General features: G+C 34.9%; 1 long non-coding RNA gene and 1 other non-coding gene across 2 annotated transcripts; both read left to right on the top strand.

Annotated features, from left to right (window-relative positions):
• Nucleotides 1–3,180: 3,180 nt before the first annotated feature.
• LOC113353601 lies at nucleotides 3,181–3,645 on the top strand. The gene is made up of 3 exons (XR_003361395.1): nucleotides 3,181–3,256; nucleotides 3,359–3,443; nucleotides 3,560–3,645. It is a non-coding gene; the product is annotated as an uncharacterized LOC113353601 (long non-coding RNA).
• A 17,931-nt stretch (nucleotides 3,646–21,576) lies between these two features.
• TRNAM-CAU lies at nucleotides 21,577–21,648 on the top strand. Its single transcript has one exon. It is a non-coding gene; the product is annotated as a tRNA-Met (tRNA).
• Nucleotides 21,649–22,579: the final 931 nt, after the last annotated feature.

Here is a 22,579-nt window from a genome sequence, read left to right as displayed (position 1 = left end):
TCGCTTCTCTTGGCTCCAAAACTTCCCCAAACTATTGATAACCCTCTATCAGCTCCCAAGGGTCCCTTTTATACCCAACAGGCGCAACGAATCACTTGCAATAACTCCACATAATCCTCCATTACTCGGAAAATATTTTTTTTCCATTTTCTTCACTGTCAGCCGAGATATGATCTTCTTCATCCACTCTGCCTGCGCATATGAGCTGTAATACTTCCATAGTTGCATAAAGACTTAAGAAGATCCGATATCTTCCCCATTTAGTCCACAAAACTTCCCAAAAATTCCTCTCACAGAGAACTCGAGCGTATCTCCCCTGTTTAACTCTAGATTGAAAGTTAGCGGATTCTAGCCAAATTTAACTCATTCCAACGCTCAGAATAATCTTGTTATACTCAATAGATATGACCCAATTAATTCCATCCATTTAGTCTCTCCACAAATCCATCGAAAATCAATTTGAAAATCTGCCACGGAGAGAATATATTTTCCCGCCAAAACCATTATTTGAATTTTTTGTTTCCCGCCAAAATTGTTCTTGATGTTTTGATCAATTGGTGATTATCCAGCCAATTCTAACTGAATTCGATCATACCACTATCTCTGTTTAGCTCAATGGAAGATACCCAATGATTTTTAGCTGTTTTAGTCTCACTATAAGACCTCCAAAATCCTACCCCTAATTTGACAGCACTATTCACCCATTTTCCCTCCAAAATTCAAATATTTGAAATGTTGAAGATGGTGTCCCCTAATCCAGTAGTCGCCCCCTTATCCGTTGCTGGAGTCCGAATAACACATGTCCCTTGGGGTGCCTTTAGTAATTTTTCTGGGGTGTTTCCTACACTTTTTCTGGGTTCCTCCGGTGCATTTCTGGGGTGTCTTTAGTACTCTATCCTAGGGTGTAAAACACCACTTTTCGAGCCAATTTCGCCGCAAGAGCTTATTTTTCCAAAAACATCTACAAAAATGTAAAATAACACAATAAGTATTTAATCGAGTCTAACAATACAGAACATTGAGAACAAAATAGACACATAAATGCGTCTATCAACCATGTCAGCTAACTGGTGAACCAACGAAATATGTAACGAGAGGAGGTTTCCCTAATTTTATTTCCGTAGGGGAGGTAACTCTAATTAGGATCTTCGGCAGGGGAGGTAACGCCAAATCCCCCAATTTAAAACTAAGATTTTTAGTAACATGTTTATCATATAAAACTTTACATTCCTACAAAAAATGAGAGCATTCCGAAATCAGAAACTTCACAATCCACAAATTTTAATTACACTTTCAGTTGATATTAAATACCTAAAAAAAATTCATGAGAATATACCTGATTAAAAGAACAAATTTAAATCACTTATTAAAAGAAAATACCTGAATTATGAATGCCCGAATGAATCCAGTGAAAGTTTTGTTAGTCCTATACAAATAAAAATAATACAAAATCATTGGAGTATGATTTCCAGAGGGGAAAAAAACGGTGTCAGCAAAAAAAAAAATCATTAGGAATATGATTTCCAAAGGAAAAAAAAATCGTTATCAGTAACAAAAGAAAAAAAATGTGAATATGATTTCGAAAGATATCAAAATAAATGTGGATATCAAAATAACAGGAAAGAAAATATTGGAGTACGATATCGAAATTATTAGGATATATGCATATATTAGGATATATTCATATGTCAGGAGATAATTAATGTTTACTAATAGAAATAAATGTGAATATCAAAATAGAGTAAACCTTATTCTCATATTTGCTTAATTTTTTCATACCATAATTTAAAATAAAATAAGCCTAAAATAAAAACTAAATTAAATAAAACCGATTTTGTTTTTTTTGTTATGTCTTGATATGCATTATATTTTTCGTATAAAAAAATATTTGCAACTAATAATTATAGTATTACAGTGATATGAGAATAATGTAGCTAACCAAAATTATCGATGTTTTGTAATTATTAGAGTGTTGTTTCCTAACATAAAGATTTTCTTTCCAAAACTGAGATTTTGTCTTCTGGATGCTCTCTATATAAAGCGCTGGAGCAAACGTAACGTCTCAAGGTTTTTTTTTATTCATTTTTTTTATCTTGCTACGGTTTTGCTTTTTCATCGTGGCGCTGCTATACCTCTTCTCCGATCAACGACAAGGTCGCATATTGATAAGGTGGTACATTTACATAAACGTTTATTTTTGCTTTTTAGTTTTTTTGCTTTTTAAGGTTATGTTGTTTTCTTCCGTTTCCTGATGTTTAGGGTTTTATTGACTAACCTATTTTAGGATTTTATTGACTAACCTATTTATTGCTATTTTTTTTGCACATGTAGCATTAAAATTATAATCAGTTAGCAGTAATGGCGGCCGTAACCGCTGCTCATGAAAACTGGTAGTTTTATTAATCTTGCTATCAATAAAATTAAGAAAATTAATCTTGATACTTTTATCTCTTATGGGTGTTTTTTGATTTTGACAATTTTATTTAATTTTTGGTTCATAGCTACAAAATCAGAAAATTATATAGCACGGGTTTTGATGAATTCGCGTGTGATGACCTAGGTAAATCTTATACGTCAATACTTTTGTTAATGGCTTTGTACTCAATAATTTCTTTGGCTTTGAAGTTGTGTTATGATTTTCAACGCCTTCATACTTCCTCTTTATTTGTTATCTTTTCTTTTTTAGCAATTTTTTCTTTTGGAATATTGGTCAAACATCAGGTCGAGTTGCATGCTGCCGGTGCCAAGTGTTCCAAACACTAAACAGAACCACTTGGTTACTCATTACGTATCTGAAGAACATAATGAGAAAGAAACAAAATTTAGTTTTCCCTACCTTTGTTTCATTTATTAGAAAAAATTTTTTTAGGAGTTGTTGTTCTTAGTATAATAAAAGGAGCTCAAAGAAATTCTGTAGTGTCATGTTTTAAAGACTTAAAAAAAGCACCCCTAATTTTATATTAGCATGTACTTTGTTTTGATCCATGGCATATATTTTGGTGCTATCTTTTTTCTTTTTTTTCTTTTTTTGTGTTTCAATGGTCCACGGTTGCTCTTTATTTTGCAGGTCAGCTCATCGATGAATGTTTAATAAACGAGTTAGAGTCGCTATATCAAGTGACAACCGCTCATTTGCACATATGTATGATTTTGTGGTGCAGGTATATAGGTTGTCTTGCATCTCATTTGTGTTTGTTCTGGGGAGTGGGGAACCATTTTCAAGGTGATGGTCATTGTTGTTGATTCCCTACTTCAGGTTTGTGCTATTAGCTTTTATTTTTAACTGCATAAATTTTAACTACATAAATATGAGAAAAATCATACAAGGAACATGTTTCTTATGAAAATTCTGGAAAAGGTGATATCCCCTGCACTCATGTGAAAGTCTACATTGGACATTTGTTGAATCACCACATTGAAGAATCGACTTAGTTGACTGGCATGTGAGTATATACCTAGATGTCTAATCTTAATTTGGTTTTGTTTTTTTTTCTTTGTCGTGACATAGTTATCCAGGATGCAAAGATACTAATTATATTTTTATTTCATTTTTTTTCAGTGTAAGATATGCAATTGATATCGCCAACGAAAAATATGCGCTCATGGGTCTATAATATATATATAGCTGCTTGCCTTATCCTGACTTCAGCAGATGCTAAGCGAGGGCATCATAAATTCTGATGGAGCATTGCTGATTTAAATTTTTTGTTGATGATTGCAAGATTTTAGATGCCTTGTGATGACAAATTAAAATGAGTCTCTTACAAAAAAATAAAAATAAATAAACAAAACGTAGAAAAGATAATACCCCAAAGAAAAGATACGAACAAATAGAAAACCATAAATAGGATTCTTCTAAAATCACAAACCATTGAAAAAATGTCCTAAAGTCATTTTATTTTCAAATAACCTAACCTAAAAGGGAATTGTAAATCCTTTTATGGAGCGGTGGGTTCGAAACTAAGTGCATGAAATCCAATACAAAAGTTATATGCGAAATAAATAAGTAAAGCGGGTGGAGAACCGAGATTATACCCCCGCTCCATCAAGGATGATGTTACGAAGGAGAGGTTTTTGGGTGGCTTGACTTAATGCTTCCTTGACTGTGAAAATGAAGGAAATGGGCACCTTATATATGGTTAGTTACAAGTTCTGAAATACTACCTTTGTTTTAAAAAAATAAGTTGGTATCGTGTACAAACTACACATGAAACAAGCCTACGGAGGGAGTAATTACTTCTCAAATTTATTGAATTAAATTTTTTATATCAATTCATTTATAGGTTTTACTCCCAAAATCCATTACAAGACATCATTTACACTTGGGTTCCAAAACTGTTTATCTAATAATTCACGGGTCTCTGTAAACTTACTCAATGATAAAAAATCAGGCTTAGCTATCCCTATTGGAATAACTCACCGACCTCACAATTAATTTACCCAACGGGATCAAGTTTAAGTATCATAAAATAAGCGTTCCTAAACAGGCACGCATATTTGAACTATCATACATTAGCAGGTTCCAATATGAATTTTAATGCGTTTGTTGCGCCAAAATCAAACACGTTAGTATAGTGGAATTCACAGGTACGTAAGCCTACAGAATGATTATTTAAATATTTACGTTCGTTCACTATGTTCACAGGAATTGATTTTTAAATATACAAAATACTCAGAGAAATCACGTATCCAATTATTCTTAATTTAAAAATTTATTTATCGTGTAAATTACAAGTACATATATAGTGTCGGGCAATTCTTATAGTTGTCGAATATATTTCACTGCATTATTTCAATTCGACTGAGGTAGAGGATATATCGGTTCGTCGTACGGGTAGTTTTTCATAATCATCTCAGTAATTTCATGAGAAAGTATTTCTGTATTTGATTTTATTTTTTCTGATTTTTTTTTTGTATTTATCCATGAGACAGTATTTCTGAGTTAGTGCAAAAATCGAAATAAAACCAAAAAGGATGCGAAGAAGTTACCAAAAAAAAATATCTGCTCGATATCCATATAACCTTGATAAAATACCAGCCTAAAATCTATTTAACCTTGAAAATATCCGCTCGATATCCATTTATACATAAAAGATCAAGTGCCTAAACATGATTTATTCTTTTACATTATGATGTATCACGATTTCGATGACGCTTCTGCGGATAAAGCAAAGGTATATAATAATTTAATGGACTTAAAATGAAAGAGTATAATGAGTTCTAGAAAGAATCAAAAATTTGGAAAAAAATTCGAGCAACATAACTTTTAATCAATTTACAAAGTTGAAATAAATATTGCATGTTTTGAAGATGTTGTGTTGTACTTCTTTATTTTATTGCCTGTTTCATTATTGGCTATTGAAATATTTTATTTGTTTTTACTGTCATGGGCTTCTTCCATTTTTAATACTTTCTTAAAAATATTTTTTATTCTTAATGAAATAATTTTACATACAATCCAATATTAGATAAGCAAGAAATAGACCCGTACATGGCACGGTGACAAACTAGTATATTTAGAGACAGGCTAGATATCCACTCGCCAAAATACGAATTAGAATGGTTAAAAACCAATTGGATGTCTTGCTTACCCCTATTGAAACTGGTCAAACCTGTTGGTTATATGAATGATAAATTGGAAGATAAGTTGACTATGGTATAAGCGTAACAAAGGTCCAGAAGTAGGGAGCACGTTTGGTGGAGACTAAATACGTTGATACTCCCATTTTGGTGGTTATTGACGGTTTTGATGTGATGGTCCTTATTGTGTCTTTCCATAAGACTCGATCAAGGAACTAATATTACACCTTTCCCTTTATGCGACCAAATATGAAGGGGCGCCACTTCTAACTGTCGCATATGTGAGGAAATGTGTAGTCGCCAAGAGACATGAACTACTGCATAAAAACCCAAGTCTTCTCTTGTATTTTTTACTGGAAAATTAATCATAAAATCTGTTTTAAAAATATGAGAGTTTGTTCTTCATCTTGCGTTCGCTGCTTTTGAAATATTCAAGTGCTGTGTTGCTTTCGAAATATTCAAGTGCTATGTTACTTTGAGAGGAGCCGTTGTATCCTGGAAAACCATCACCGCTAACTATTCAGCATAGCATACATGATGAATTGTGTTTTATGAAAAGAGTGATCCTCGCCTCGGTTAATCAAGTTTGATTCCTAATCCCCAATCTTAGTTTTATTGTTTTGAGTTTGAAGCTTTGTTCCGTTAAGCATATCATAGAGAATTATTTGTGCGCAGACATAAGGTATGTTCCGCACTGAATACTTGCTTGTAATTGCTTTCGTTATTTGGTGATTCTTATTACTGTCTCAATTCACGTTTTGGTAAAATTGAATATTGCATTTGAAGTACGATTTAAGAATCCCTTTAGACTTATCATATGTTTGCATCATTGCCTCAATTAATTAATTACATAGTTGTTGAATGCATCATCAAACTTTGTAATTACAGTGAGCACACGTAGTAGGAATTAGTTGAGCATCTTGTTGGAATAAACTAAAGTATAATAGTATAACAGTTGATTGAAATTAAGTTAGAATTTGGTCTGTCATACACGAATTCTTGTACACAGTAGTATACCAAGAACAACAATCTTAAAACGCAATTCCCTTGTTATTAGTTTAGTCTTGTTACTGTGCGTAGTCAGAATTTGGCGGCTGTGACATATTTTGTTATCAATATATTTTTGTTGCATATTGAATATCTTTATTACAAGTCAACCATGAATTCTGAGTGTTTGAGTTTAGTTTCTGTTGTAACAGAAACTAATATGCAGATCAATCCACATGAGTGGTGGATTGATACCGGAGCGACTCGACATGTGTGCTTTGATCGCTCTATGTATTCTACCTATGAGGCCATTAATAATGGTGAATCTGTGTACATGGGTGATGGCGTGACTTCAGTAGTTCAAGGAAAAGGAAACATTGTACTCGAATTTACTTCGAGTACGAAGGTTACTTTGATAGGAGTGCTACATGTTCCTGAGATTTGCAGAAACTTGATTTCTGGTGATTTGCTGGTTAAACATGGTTTCAAACTAGTATTTGAAGGAAGTAGTTTCGTAATATCAAAGAATGAAATGTATGTAGGAAAGGGTATTTAGACGGGGGCATGTGTAAGGCCAATGTAGTGACTGTTATGCCTACAATTAATAAAGTTCTCCCTTCTGCGTACATTGTCGACTAGAGGTTAGGCCATGTGCATTATAATTCTTTAAGGAAATTAATGAATATGGATCACTTGCCTAAATTTGATATATATACATCACAAAAATGTGAAGTTTGTGTTGAATCTAAATTCACTAAACCTCCATTTTCTGTTGTTGAAAGAAACACAGAACCTTTGGGATTAATTCACATAGATTTGTGTGATTTAAAAATGGTTCAAAGTAGAGTTGGTAAAAATTATTTTATCACATTCATTGATGATAGTACAAGGTACTGTTATGTTTACTTATTAAGAAGTAAAGACGAGGCAGTTGAGAAATTTCAACTTTATAAAAATGAAGTTGAAAATCAATTGAACAAGAAGATCAAGATTCTTAAGAGCGATAGGGGGATCGAGTATAAATCTTATTTAGATGAGATTTGTGCACAAAGTGGGATCATTCATCAAACTACTGCTCCCTATTCGCCACAGTCAAACGGTATCGTGGAACGCAAGAACCGTACGTTGAAAGAAATGATGAATGATCTCTTAATAAATTCTGGTGCACCCGACAACTTGTGGGGGGAGGCTTTGCTTACCGCAAATTACATTTTGAATAAGTTGCCTCACAAGAAAAAAGAGAAAACCCCATATGAATTATGGAAAGGTAGAAAACCTTCATATAAATTCATAAAAGTGTGGGTGTGCTTAGCAAAAGTTAGAGTATCGTTGCCTAAAAGAGTTAAAATATGTCCAAAGACGGTTGATTGTATCTTCATTGGGTATGCTGAAAACAGTAATGCCTACAGATGTCTTGTCTATAAAAATCTGAAATTCAAGATATTCCTGTAAACACAATTTTGGAATCTAGGGAGGTTGAATTCTTTGAAAATTTGTTCCCATAGAAACGAGACAACAATATAAATCCTTTAAAAAGGAAAACAATTGTTGAAGAAGGAAATGTAGATACTAACACTTCACAGGAAACCGTTGAAGATCCACGTAGAAGGAAGAGGGCTAGAGTTGCTAAAACTTTTGGCTCTGACTTCGTAACGTTTATGTTAGAAGACGAGCCTCGAACATATGCGGAAGCAATGTCCACCCCGGAAGCAACATTTTAGAAAGAGGCCTCAAACAATGAGATAGATTCCGTCATGCAAAACCACACATGGGAGCTAGTTGACTTGCCTAACGGTTTTAAAATATTGGGTTGTAAATGGGTTTTCAAACGAAAACTGAGAATTGATGGAACTATTGAAAAGTATAAAGCCAGATTAGTTGCTAAAGGCTTTAAGAAAAAACAAGGGTTAGACTATTTCGATACATATTCTCCCGTTACTAGAATCAGTTCCATTCGAATGCTTATAGCAATATCAACATTATATAACTTGGAAATACATCAAATGGATGTTAAGACTGCATTCTTAAATGGATAATTGGAGGAAGAAATATATATGGAACAACCGGAAGGACTTGTGGTGCCCGGTAAAGAAAAGAAAGTGTGTAAATTGGTTAGGTCCCTTTATGTGTTAAAACATGCGCCTAAACAATGGCATGAAAAATTTGATAAAACAATATTATCAAATGGATTTAAGATCAATAAGTGTGACAAATGTGTCTACACGAAAACCTCAACGAAACGTTGTGTAATTCCATGTATGTATGTAGATGATATGCTAATAATGGGTAGTGACCTAGAATCTATAAAATCTACAAAGAAAATGTTGTCTAAAAATTTCGACATGAAAGATTTAGGCAAAGAAGATGTCATTCTTGGAATTAAAGTTACTAGAACTTTGAATGCCATAAAATTATCTCAAGAACATTATATTGAGAAAATTTTGGATAAATTCAATAAGAATGACAATAGAGTTGCTAGTACACCTATAGATTCTAGTACTCATCTTGTTAAGAATATCGGTGAAGCAACATGTCAATTAGAATACTCTAGAATCATTGGGAGTCTAATGTATCTAATGAATTGTACTAGACCAGACATAGCATGTGCAGTGAGTAGATTAAGTAGATTTACGAGTAATCCAAATAATACTCACTGGAAATCCCTAGTACGAGTTTTGAGATATCTAAGGAAAACGAAATATTATGGTTTGCACTATACAAATTATCCAGCGGTGCTTGAAGGATATGTTGATGCAAACTGGATCTCAGGTTCTGATGATACTAAGTCAACAAGCGGCTATGTATTTACTATGGGTGGGTCTGCGGTATCATGGAAATCATCAAAACAAACTTTAATTGCTAGATCAACAATGGAATCTGAATTCATTGCATTGGATAAAGCAAAAGAAGAAGCAGAGCGACTTCGGAATTTCCTAGAGGATATATCGTTATGGCCTAAACCTGTGTCTGCAATAAATATACATTGTGACAATCAAGCAGCGATTGGTAAGGCACAAAGTAAGATGTATAATGGTAAGTCTATACACATTCGTCGTGGACATGATACCATAAGGGAATTGCTCTCTAGTGGAGTTATATAAGATCAAAAGATAATCTAGCAGATCCGTTTACAAAAGGATTATCTAAATAGCAAGTATTTTCCTCATCAAGGGGAATGGGATCCCATGGTCTAGGTTCAAAAGGGACAACTATGTTGTGAACTACTCGCCAGAGAATACTGAAAGAGATTTTCTCTACTCCCATTTCCATGATGAAATAGTCAGTGTTGCATGTCAGGAGAGAGGTTAAGAATATCTTTTAATGATTCCTATGGCTTAGAATTATCAAAGCGAAGTATGGCAGGGTACTTCTAAGAGGAGATCACCTATATGAGTGTGAAATGGGGCCGCTTCCGTGAGAACTACAAGGCTGTGTTACTCTAGAGCACTCATGAAAACCGGGATTGTTCAAGGCCGAAATGAACACAACCGAGAACAAAAGATGAAAGGAAAATAAAATGTGTGATATCTACTGCATCGGTGTATACTATACAGTTGAATAGTTTAAGACATCGCGTTCACTAATCAACTAGTGCACCCGGTAGATAATCACCGTGGAATATTCAAAGCCAAAAGTTATCTTTCCAAAGGCAGTGATTTCCCGTATACAAACTCTGTCAGTGTCTGCATTAAAATCATTTTATTTTCATTGCATGTCTTTGTTAGACAATTTTCATTCATATGTGGGTGATTGTTGGTTATATGAATGATAAATTGGAAGATAAGTTGACTATGGTATAAGCGTAACAAAGTCCAGAAGTAGGGAGCACGTTTGGTGGAGACTAAATACGTTGATACTCCCATTTTGGTGGTTATTGACGGTTTTGATCTGATGGTCCTTATTGTGTCTTTCCATAAGACTCGATCAAGGGACTAATATTACACCTTTTCCTTTATGCGACCAAATATGAAGGGGCGTCACATCTAACTGTCGCATATGTGAGGAAATGTGTAGTCGCCAAGAGACATGAACTACTGCATAAAAACCCAATATTTTTTACTGGAAAAATTAATCATAAAATCTGTTTTAGAAATCTGAGAGTTTATGATTCATCTTGCGTTCGCTGTTTTCGAAGTGTTCAAGTGCTGTGTTACTTTGAGAGAAACCGTTGTAGCCTGGGAAACCATCACCGCTAACTGTTCAGTATAGTATACATGGTGAATTGCGTTTTAAGGAAAGAGTGATCCTCACCTCGGTTAATCAAGTTTGATTCCTAATCCCCAATCTTAATTTTATTGTTTTGATTTTGAAGCTTTGTTCCGTTAAGCAGATCATAGAGAATTATTTGTGCGCAGACATAAGGTATGTTCCGCACTGAATACTTGCTTGTAATTGCTTTCGTTATTTGGTGATTCTTATTACTGTCTCAATTCACGTTTTGGTATAATTGAATATTGCATATGAAGTAGGATTTAAGAATCCCTTTAGACTTATCATCTGTTTGCATCATTGCCTCAATTAATCAATTACATAGTTGTTGAATGCTATCATCAAACTTTGTAATTACAGTGAGCACACGTAGTAGGAATTAATTGAGCATCTTGTTGGAATAAACTAAAGTATAATAGTTTAACAGTCGATTGAAATTAAGTTAGAATTTGGTCTGTCATACACGAATTCTTGTACACAGTAGTATACCAAGAACAACAAAACCCGAGGTGTCCAATGTTGCTAGTTCTGCCACTGAAATCATCATAGGTGAAGGTATTGCTGTATTAGTGGCGGAGCGAGTAATTAATATTAGTGGGGGCTAAAAAAATTCAAATAAATTTTAGTGAACCGATACTAAACATAGATGGGCCAATTACAAATTATAAAATAAAATTAGGGACATTTAAATAACTTTTAAGATTTTAGGGAGCTAGAGCCGTGGTTTGTCAACCAATGGCTCTCCGTAAAAAAGTTTAAAAAATAAAGTGAAAACTACAACCACACCCATTCTTACACTTTTCCCTACTGTGAAATCCATACGCGTGAAATATCACACGCGCACCCAAAATTCCTGTGAAAAATATTCCGTCACCAAGAGTTTTCGAAATTACGTTTTTTTTTCCAGTTTAACCTCACCAAACAAAACCTCAGTCGTTCACAACTTTAGTTTCAGTTTTGAGAAATTCAGTTTCGAGAGAGAGATTTATAGCTGAGCGATTGAGAAGGAGAAGGAGATAGAATACGAGCGAGAGATGAGAGATTGAATTATCGAGAGCTGAAGAAGGAGATGATTTGGGAGATTGAATTATCGAGAGATGAAGAACTCATGCTTTAGCCTCATTTTCAGTTTCTCAGATTCAGTTTCGAGAGATTGATAGCCCAGAGATTAAGAAGGAGCTGATTGAGAGATTTTATTTTACTCTAAAATTCAAGCTTCAGGTTCGTTCGCGCTACATTCCAATCTTGATTCTGATTTTTGTTTAATATTGGTTTGATTCTAGGTTTTAGTTTCTGTAAGCTCTTCTAGGTTTCTGAAGCTTAATTTAGGTTTTCGAATCGGTTTTTAGATCTTTTAAGCTTGTCTTTGATTATTTTTTTTGATTTTTCTAGGTTCTGAAATTGTTACGATCAACGTAGATATTTTTCGATTCGATTTTTTTGTTTCGATTTCATGTTCAGATGTTGATACACCAATTTTTTAGGTTTTTCTTCTTTCTATTCAATTTTTCATTTGATTTGTTTTTCCACTCCTATTTTTGATCTGTTTTTTGTTACGTTAATGGAGATTATTGATTTTGGCATCTTGTTGATTTTTGATCTGATTATGGTTAATGTAGATTGTCTTTGCTGTTGTTGATTAGATCTTTTAAGTTTGAGTAAGAATTCTTGTGAAGCAATATGCAGGATAAATATGTTTGATTTTTTCTCTTTTGTGTTTTTGCAGGGTGAAATGCCTGCTACTAGTGCACTAGCTGTAATTCACCACTTTAGTGAATTCTTAGCACCTCCTATTGATATCAACACAACTCTGGAGACTTTGAAGACAATCGTTTGCTATAAGTGGACTCGTTTACTACCTCATCATGTCATATTTTCTTTTAATGATGTAAGAAAGTTTGTGCGAGTTGATTCCAATGTTCTGCTTCAGTGTTTTGTATCTCGTTGCCATTGCAAAGGTCAGAAGATCTTTGATTTACTTGTTGAAGTTGGATCCAATTATTCCAACAGTCGTAGTAGAGATTCATCAAGTAGACGTGTAATAGAACCTGAACTAGAAGAAGTTATGGTGAATTTCCTTGAAGACGGTTTTGTGCATATTAACAAGGTTCTTAGGACTGAGGGCTGGGATAAATTACTTGGTAATGTTGATAAAGTTTTTTATGGAGGTGTAGCAGAGGTACGTATTGCAGTAAAGAAATACGAGTTAAAAACTGGGCGTGTTCTTGTATATACTAAGAATGAACCTAGCAGGTTCTATGCAAAATTCTCTAACGTAAAATGCACTTGGGAGTATAAGGTTTGTGTTGTGATGTTGAAAACAAGATGCTTAAGGTTAAGAAGTATGTTAGCAGTCATACCTGTGGTGTTGGATGTGAAAGGCTTTTCCAAAGGCTCGGCAGTAAATTTGTTGCTAGTCTTATCAAGGATGAAATTAGAAGTGATCCGAATTTCAAAGCTTCTGATTTGAAAAAGTTTTTAAAACTATCTACGAGATCAATGTGAATATTACCAAGCTTACAATGGAAGAGATAAAGTGTATGAGTATATATTTGGTGATGAGGCCATTTCGTATTTGCATCTGGTATGGTATGTAGATGCCATTCGCAGCACAAATCCTGGTAGTTGGATTGATTTTCAAGTTTAAATGGATGAACCTGAATCGAACGAGGATAGTTCAACTGAATTAGAAGATGAGGCACCTTAAAATAAGTTTGCGCGTATTTTTATTGCTTTCGAGCCATGCATCCATGGTTACCGTTACCTTCGTCCCATGGTTTATGTCGATGCTACCTTTCTTACAGGGAGATATAGAGGATGCCTCATGGATGCAACCGCTATCAATGCTGAAAATGGTAATTTTTTTGATAATGCATCCTTTTTATATATGTGCATAATGTCTCATGCATTATTTATATTGGATTCATAATGTATTATGCATTATTGTTTTGACTTTTCTGGTTATGCATCATTTTTGCTTAGATGCATAAGACATTATACATTATTTTGGTTTAGATGCATAATGTCTTATGCATTATTGTTTTCACTTTTCTGATTTTAAGCATCCTTTTTATGCAAGTGCATAATGTCTTATGCATTTTTTGTTTTCACTTTTGTGGTTATGCATCATTTCTGTTTAAATGCATCAGACATTATACATTATTTTGTTTTAGATGCATAATGTCTTATGCATTATTGTTTTCACTTTTCTGATTTTTATGCATCCTTTTTATGCAAGTGCGTAATGTCTTATGCATCATTTGGTTTAGATGCATAAGACATCATGCATTTGTTTTAGATGCGAATACTTCATATCGACGTTGGCTTGATTTTATATTTTTTGATGTGCACGGTTCTTTCCACTAGCCATGGCCCTGGTAGCTGGTGAAGATAATGATAACTGGGAATGGTTCATGAGGAATTTGAGTAATGTTCTTGATCATGATCAAAGGCCAATCACATTTTTATCTGATCGTGCATAAGGATTAAAGAGAGCGATTCCATTTTACTTTCCTGGAGCCTTCCATAGTTTCTGCTATTATCATCTTAAGATGAACTTACCTATTAATGCATCTGACGAAAGGTATGGTGTCGTTATTGATTCATTTCAAGCTGCTGCGTATGCTCTTAGTCCCGAAGGTTTCCAAACTACCATCGCTACGATTAGGGGTCTTGGTTATGGTTGGTTTGCAGACTAAATATTAGATATCCCTCCAGATAAGTGGTCAAATGCCTTTTTTCAGGGTTGTAGGTATGGTAGGAAATCTTCTACTCTTGCTGAATCCTTCAATAGTTGGATGAAGGCACACAAGAAGCTCCCTGCAAATGCTCTTCTGGATCAGATAAGGAAGGATGATGTCAGAAAGGCGGAATACTGGTAAAAGTTTCATAACAATTCTCACACCGAAGAATGAAGCTAAGATGAAGGCTCTTATTGATGAGGGTTTAACCTGGATGGTTATACAGTCCGATACTCATGTTTATGAAGTGGAGGGAGGGGAGAGTTCTCATAGTGTTAACCTTGAGGCAAGGACATGTACCTGTCATAGGTGGCGCGTATATGGATTTCCATGTGTGCATGCTTTTGCGTCGTTAACAATGTCTGGTTCTAATCCATATGATTTTGTTGAACCTTATTTCACTATTGCATACTTTAAAACGCATACAACCATGCAATTCATCCTATTCCGAACTACAACAAGCCTGAAGTTTATGAAGGTGATGATATTATCGATGTACCTGATGTTAGGAGGCCGCCAGGGAAACCACAAGCTAATAGACATTTGAGCCGTTACGAGAAGCTTCCTAGGAGAGCTATGCGCTGTGGTAATTTTTGTGAGATTGGTCATCGCAACAAGCAAACTTGTACAAATCCTACATGTTACAAGAAGCCGCCGAAGAAGCCTAAGGGAAGTTAAGGGAGAGAATTTAGCTTGTTGGTTTCTTCAGACTATTACTTTTACGTTTGAACCTAATTCACTTTTCTTTAGTTAGTTTTTGTATTGGTTTTTATGAACAAGTACTTTTTCTTTAATTAGTTATTTGGGTTTTTATAAAAACACTTCTTTTTCACTATGTGTTTTTCTGTTTCAATCAGATAATGTTATGCATAATAAATTATGCATTAGTTTTAAAGATGCATAATGGGTCATGCATTGTTTTCTGAAGTTGCATAACGGGTTATGCATTATCGTTTTAAGATTAATAATCTTTTATGCATTCTTTTTCTAAGATGCACAATCTGTTATGCATTAGTTTTATCAGATAATGTTATGCATAATAAATTATGCATTAGTTTGGAAGATGCATAACGGGTTATGCGTTATTTTTTGAAGATGCATAATCTCTTATGCATTCTTTTTCTAAGATGCACAATATTTTATGCATTTATTCTTTTAAAGATATATGCAGAAAGAGTCATGCAAGATGTGGTTCCTTCATTTGCCTTGTAAGATTTATATCATGTTATGTTTATAATCGGGGGTCAAGAGGGAAATGCCCCCCTCGTTATCATAGAACGGGTTTCTACTTTTTGTGAAATAAGATTGCAACAAATACATATAAAGAATATATAAGAAGCACTGAAACAAGCATTGATATATAAATAAATAAATATATATATATATATAAACATCGTATGATAACAAGTTTTCACTTCAGACAATCTTCATGCCAACACATTACACATAACTACTGACTGAAGTTAAGCTTTACTCCAACTACTTTCCCATTAGTTTTTACTCCCAAGTTAAATTGCTCAACCTACCAACAACACACAGGTGGTTAAAACAAAGTTACGTTTGAACCTTTCTATTATGCACATCATCAGGAACATTTACGCACGACTTCATCACATTGACGCGCAGCTTCATCTCTGACGTCTTCATTGGCATCTATCGCCCAATTTTTTCCAGGATCTGTCAGCATTTTCTATACCAAACTTAGTCTTTTCTGGTTAGCTTTTTTTACCGCATCTTCCTTATTCAACCCCAGCCATTTCTGTTTGACTTGATACTTCATACTCATCTTCATATAGTAGCATACAAATATGAGGCAGTCGGGGTGATGACCTTGTTCAGAAACAATCTTGCAAAGAATATCCTTGTATACAAGCGGTTCCCTCTTTATATCCACGAAATCTGGTGATAGCTTCAGATTGTCATATCTTTCGACCAAATATGGCATACAAGGCTTTGCCATTATAAGAGCTTGTCTCTTGCAGTTAACTTCTTGGCTTGAAAGACTGTTATAAAAGTTCCACTCACCATCTGCAAAGTCATACTCTAACAATGTCCAATGTGTACCAGCAAGGTTTTCCTTTATCATATAGTTCATTGGAATGAACATTTTCTCAACTTTATCACGGAGATTCAAGATGAATTCTCCAACATATTTAGCAATCCCATCTTTCGACTTTGTTTTAACAAAGTACTGCAAAAGAAATATTTTTCAGGAATTTTTTTTTAGCGGAGGTGCACAAAAGGTGTAGGAAAAAATGCTTAATAACTTGTTATGCAGTTTAAAGTTAGTTGCATAACTTGTTATGCAGTTCAAAACTAGTTGCATAACATGTTATGCGGAAGCAATAATATTGGCATAACATGATATGCAGTGATGAATAACTTGTCATGCAGAAAACCTAGTTATGATGACTTGTTATGTAGCAAAAGTAACAATTTTCAATGTTAAAGTGTTGGGAAATGATTTTCTTTTTTTGACTTACCCAAGCATCCGGGCTCATGAATGCAGACTCTGCATACCTATGTTCAATACTATCAGCTTTCTCTTCATATTTCCACTTCCTAAACAACCTGTAACTGTAGTAGCTGAGTACTTGTTCTTCTAGGTATTCATTGTTCATTAGCTTCCTTATTACATCTCTGTGAATCCGAATATCCCATAAGTTCGGGTCTTTTCCTTCTCTGATACTCCAAGCCGATATTCAAGTGACATACGACAGAACCATAAACCAGAGGCTTGTGTTATGCATGTATTGTTTTAGAAGCATATTTTATTATGCATGGGTTTTTTTGAAGCATAATTTTTTATATATTTATTTTATAAGAAGCATCACCTGTAATGCATTGATTTTGTTAACAAACATAAAGGTGGTTTTTATATACTTACAGGCTGTTGGCATTCTCAAAGTATGTCTCCAGTACTTCCATCAAGTCTGGTTCTATTGTATTCTTGTAATCTTGAAATCATTCCATTGTTTCCAGTGGAGGTAATTTTCTAAACGGCCTTCCAACAAAAGTACGAGGATTTTCTTCTTCAACTTTATCCTCATCGGGCTTGTCTTTTTTATTCTGCTGCTTCCCTAGGTCACAATCTTTGAGAATTATATTGTTTGTCCTATCATTACATGTTGTCCTTTCGTTGATTCTTCTTACCTTGCTTCCTGGTTGGTTCCCATCCTCTTCTGTCTGGTCTGCTTTTCCCTTCCTTTATTGGTGTTTTTCTTCAGAGGTTGCTTCTTTGCAAATTCTGTTCTTGGAACAAATTCCTCTTCTAGTTCTTCTTCCTACAGATTCATCTAACCAAAATGTGTTAGATATAACCAATAGATTCCAAGATTAGACACATGTGTTTTCTGTGGGGACGCTGTTACTGAATATGCTCAATGCTGTCATCATTATTTTGTGTTCCAGTAGCTCTGGGTCTCCCAGGACATTACTGCTCTCTCTTGGTCTCAAAGACCACTCACTGGTACTACCTTGAAACTTTACATTTTTCTTTCATATATATATATATATCTCAAAGAAAGTAATAGTAGGCAGTGATAAACATTAAGATTACTCTGTTCTGCAGGATACATTAAAAACCATTGTTTCCTCTGTAACTGAGAATCGCGTCTGGTAGTTAAATGTTTCCCTAGTAGCACGCCTGTTTCTGCGTTCATCTATAATACATCAAGGAATCAGTTATTTAGTGGGGATAAGAAGGAGGTGGATCAGTTCCATAGGTTCATGATCGAGACATCTTGTATTCCTAAAAAGAAAAGATGAAAAGCATCAAACCTTACACTTTGGTTTTATCGTTTCATTTTCATCACTCTTTTCTTGTTCTTGTAATTTGATAGTAGTTAACTTTGCATGTTTGACTATAGTTTTATTAATCAACAATATTAATTAAGCTCTTTTTTTGCTAATTTGTTCCATTTCTTCTTGGCCAATTTTATATCTCGACATGCATGATCTGGGATATACTGAGTGCACTTCTAATACTAATTAACCTCTCTATGTTAATAACCAGCTTTGACGGTGTTAAAATGACAATTTAAGTTCCCCCTACTAGCCTTCTGTCAGCAGATAGCTACTTCATCTAAATTGGTCCCATATTAGTCCTGCCGGGTCGCTTCTCAGGAGACTGGTGAACTCTAATTGCTAACAGAACTACATGTCTATACCTATCTGGTCGCTTCTGAGAGTTTCCTTCGCAGTGGTGTGGAGGAACTACATGTCTATACCAATAAACTTACTACAGTGACTATTGAGTCTGACATACTGACTTAGGGGAGCAATGTGTTTATTAGAAAATCTTGCTTGGATGTCAGATCCAAGATCTAAATTAACTTTTTATAAAGGAAGCGTGCTGAGGTCTCAACGTGCATATGGAATAATGATAGAGCTGATTCAGCTCATCAAATTACTACTGTAACAGCAGAGGTGGGGTTAGTTGTAGCTTGTAAGTACTATTATGCTTATAAAGCTGGTTAATTTAAAGCATGCTATTTCTTTCTGTTAATCACTTTGTTCAAGGATTATCGAAGTGTCAAAGCATAGGTCTTTCTTTACCTGGTCTAGCTTTTCGCTCGTAATGTTTAGTTATTCGTTTTCTGGTACTCAATAAGAAATAGGAAATTCCAATTTAGTGGATTTTTAGGATTTGAATGGCGAAGATAAATAAAAGCAACATGAAGAGGAAAAGGCAGGCCAACAACAAGAAGAATATCCCAAATGTACGCTCCCCTCTCTTTGTTTCTTCAATTTAGATGTTTTTCTTTTTTCTTAGGGTTTTATTGAAAAAACTGAATTTATTATTCAATCTACACACTGTATTATTGATGAATTACTATTGTTGTAGGAATCTACTGATAAAAAAGAGCCAATTACTCAACCTGCTCCTTATGTTATTGTAGTTCATGGACCTCCCAAGGTGAGTTACTTAGTAACTGTGAGTAGTTTTTACTTCTTTACTGGAAATTTGGATTTGAAATTTAAAGCCTAAAACTGATGTGCAGGTTGGGAATTCCATGTTGATTTAGCGTCTAGTAAGGCATTATACCAACCATAATCTTAATGATACTGCAGGGCCCCATTTCGGTCATAGCAGGTATGTTATCTTCATAGTTTTGACTTATTTTAACTAGTAGACATTAGTTTCACAATCTCATTGTGCTTTTGGTTGAGTGTTTTTGTTAGGTGAACAAAGACGGATAGAGTTTGCAGAGTGTCCTACTAATATCAATGGCATGATCGATGCTGCAAAGTATGCTGACACAGTGATATTCGTCATCGATGTTTGTTATGCGTGCGAAATGGTATGTTACACACTTACACTTTACTTTTGTGATACACAAGTTTAGGTAATTCAGCATGGGTGTTCCAAGTATGTTCAACTTTTAAACAAGCTATAACCAATATGTTTGCCTTACTATAACCAATATGTTTGCCTTACTGCAATATGTTTTGGCTGATTTCAGGAAACACTGAGTTTGTCAAACTTTAAAAAGTTCATGGCATACCCATGGTTAGTTTGGGTGTTTACACATCTTGACTGCTTTGAAGATATAGGTGAAGATAATGAAGAAATACGAACAGCACACTTCAAAAAAGATTCAGGAATGAAATATACGAAGGAGCACAGATTTCTGCCTATCTGCTCCAGTTGACGAGATGTAAGTATATTTGGATGGACATATCTAACTAGCTTCATAAAGTTCTTATTCCAACACCCTAGCATTTTGTTCATAACATTATCCTACTTTTGATTCCAACGGACTCGCGAAAAGGGTAAAAGGAATATGAAAGTAAATTCAAGGAATGTACAGCATGATTTCTTATCCATCTTGTGATCTGCAGGTATCTGGGGCAAGGTATTCGCGTACCGCCAAGATTCATATTGGTTATGGAGTTCCATCCTTTGTCATGGCGATCTGCACATCCTTTTGTGCTGGTAGATTGTTTAGAAGATATCACTCCTACAGACAGATTGCACATGGATAAAAACTGCAATAGAGACATGATTTTGTATGGTTATCTCCGGGGTTGTGATATCAAGAAAGGAACTAAGGTACTTCTTTTGGGTACATTCACTGATAACGAACTTGATTTTTATTCCCATCACTATACATGAGTTATTTTAGATAAAATAATGTGTCACCATCTATGTTATCATGAAGAAAACAGCAGTGTGTCTTATGTTTCGCTTTCATTCATCTTCTTCTATTATATCATGCTTAAAAAAAAAAAATTGATAACAAAGTGTCGTTCTGACACAGCTATCTTATTAATGAGAGCATATCCGAATGAATCTGCTATAACATGCTCCTAAATCACAATTTGCTCATACTTTTGCAGTCTTTATTTTCCTTCATATTTTCCTGACTTGTGCAAATTTGTTTAATTGAGAAGGGTACTGAAAATACGATATTCAGTGCACATTTTAGGTAATAAAGATAAAGAGCGGCCTATTTGTTGAATTTTATGGACTTCTGGATAGGGCTCATTAGCGGAAGAATGGGAACAAAAAAAAGGTCATAGTGATTATTAGTAAAAAATTACCCTTGTGAAAGTTGTACTACTGTTCTAGTCCATACCCCTTTGCTGGGTTTTTTGATACCTGGGTTTTTTGCACTTTCTTTACTTCTTTTGGCACAAGTTGTACTTGCATTTTGTTCCGTCAATATATGGACTAATTAGCTGTGTTACTTCAGGTGCAGGTGCATATTGCTGGCATCAGTGATTTCCCTTTAGCTGGCGTTACAAGCTTAGCTGAAACTCGTCCTTTACCACATATTGATGGCACTGATCTGAAGGTACCCACTGCAGATGTTTTAGTTTTTACTTTTTGCTTGAGATAAACAATTCTTCATATCTATCAACTAGACTATAGAAAGGTGAAATACATTTAAACACAAAAGCACTTCTACCCCAATTCTGTCCTGGTGTATCCCCAGTCCTCACCTGAAATTCGTTTATTTGTGTATACATAACTTCCAATTCCAACAATGTTTATTTATGGAGCTTGATACTGCAGCTTTGTTCCTCAAGGGTGTACTGTACACTTAAACAACAAATCAGAGTGGCGCAGCGGAAGCGTGGTGGGCCCATAACCCACAGGTCCCAGGATCGAAACCTGGCTCTGATAAAGATTCTATTTTCTTCCTGCTCCTGATCAGGAGCTAAAGGAAATGGCTGGATTGGTGGAATATTAATATTAGGGCTGTCAACGGGTCCGGGTCCTCCCGGATATCAATGGATCCGGACCCGAACCCTATTTATAAAAGTCGGGTCCGGTTACTAGCGGTTCCGGGTCCGGTTCCTAAATTAGTGGACCCAGAACCGGACCCGTTTAAAACCCCGGGTACCCATCGGTTCCGGGTACCCGTTGGGTATTAAGAAAACACACATAAAAGTTCAAAATTTTGATGTATTTCCCTTTTTTTTGCTTGAATCAAACTTATTTCTATAAAAATTTGGTATTATTTCTTTATTAATGTACTAAATAAAGATTAAATGTAAGAAGAAATGAAAAATGAGAAAAAAATTCAAAACCAAACTAGCAAAATACTTGTAATTTTGCTAAAAAGAGGGATAAAAGAATGAATAACCGGGTACCCGTTACCCGCGGGTACCCATCGGGTATTACCCGTTCGGACCCGTTTAGATTCGGGTCCAATCGGGTAATTACCCGTCGGGTCCTAACTTGTTAATGGGTCCAATTTTGGGACCCGGAACCGGACCCTATTCGCTCGGGTCCGGTTCCGGTTCCGGGTAACGGTTACCCATTGACAGCCCTAATTAATATGCCATATTCTCGGTATGCTAATTCATTTTTTGACTTTTGATTTAAGTAATCCGTTGGATAGCCAATTGGCAGATAGAAGTTAATTGGTATATCTCAACATAAGTTGAAACAGTAGGTGTAATACCCCTTTGCTGGGTTTGAACTATACTATATTTATGTGGAGCTTGAATGACACTGACTGGAGTGGACTAGACTAGAAGTAGAAGCAGATAAACATGTTTATTAACCAAAGAAAGCGGCACTAGAAACCATGCATCCGAAGACATATCAA

This window comes from Papaver somniferum, chromosome 2 (assembly GCF_003573695.1).
Source record: "Papaver somniferum cultivar HN1 chromosome 2, ASM357369v1, whole genome shotgun sequence".
Classification (NCBI taxonomy): domain Eukaryota; kingdom Viridiplantae; phylum Streptophyta; class Magnoliopsida; order Ranunculales; family Papaveraceae; genus Papaver; species Papaver somniferum.
The sequence above is the reverse complement of the archived record's forward strand: the minus strand, read 5'-3'. Positions and strand labels throughout refer to the sequence as shown.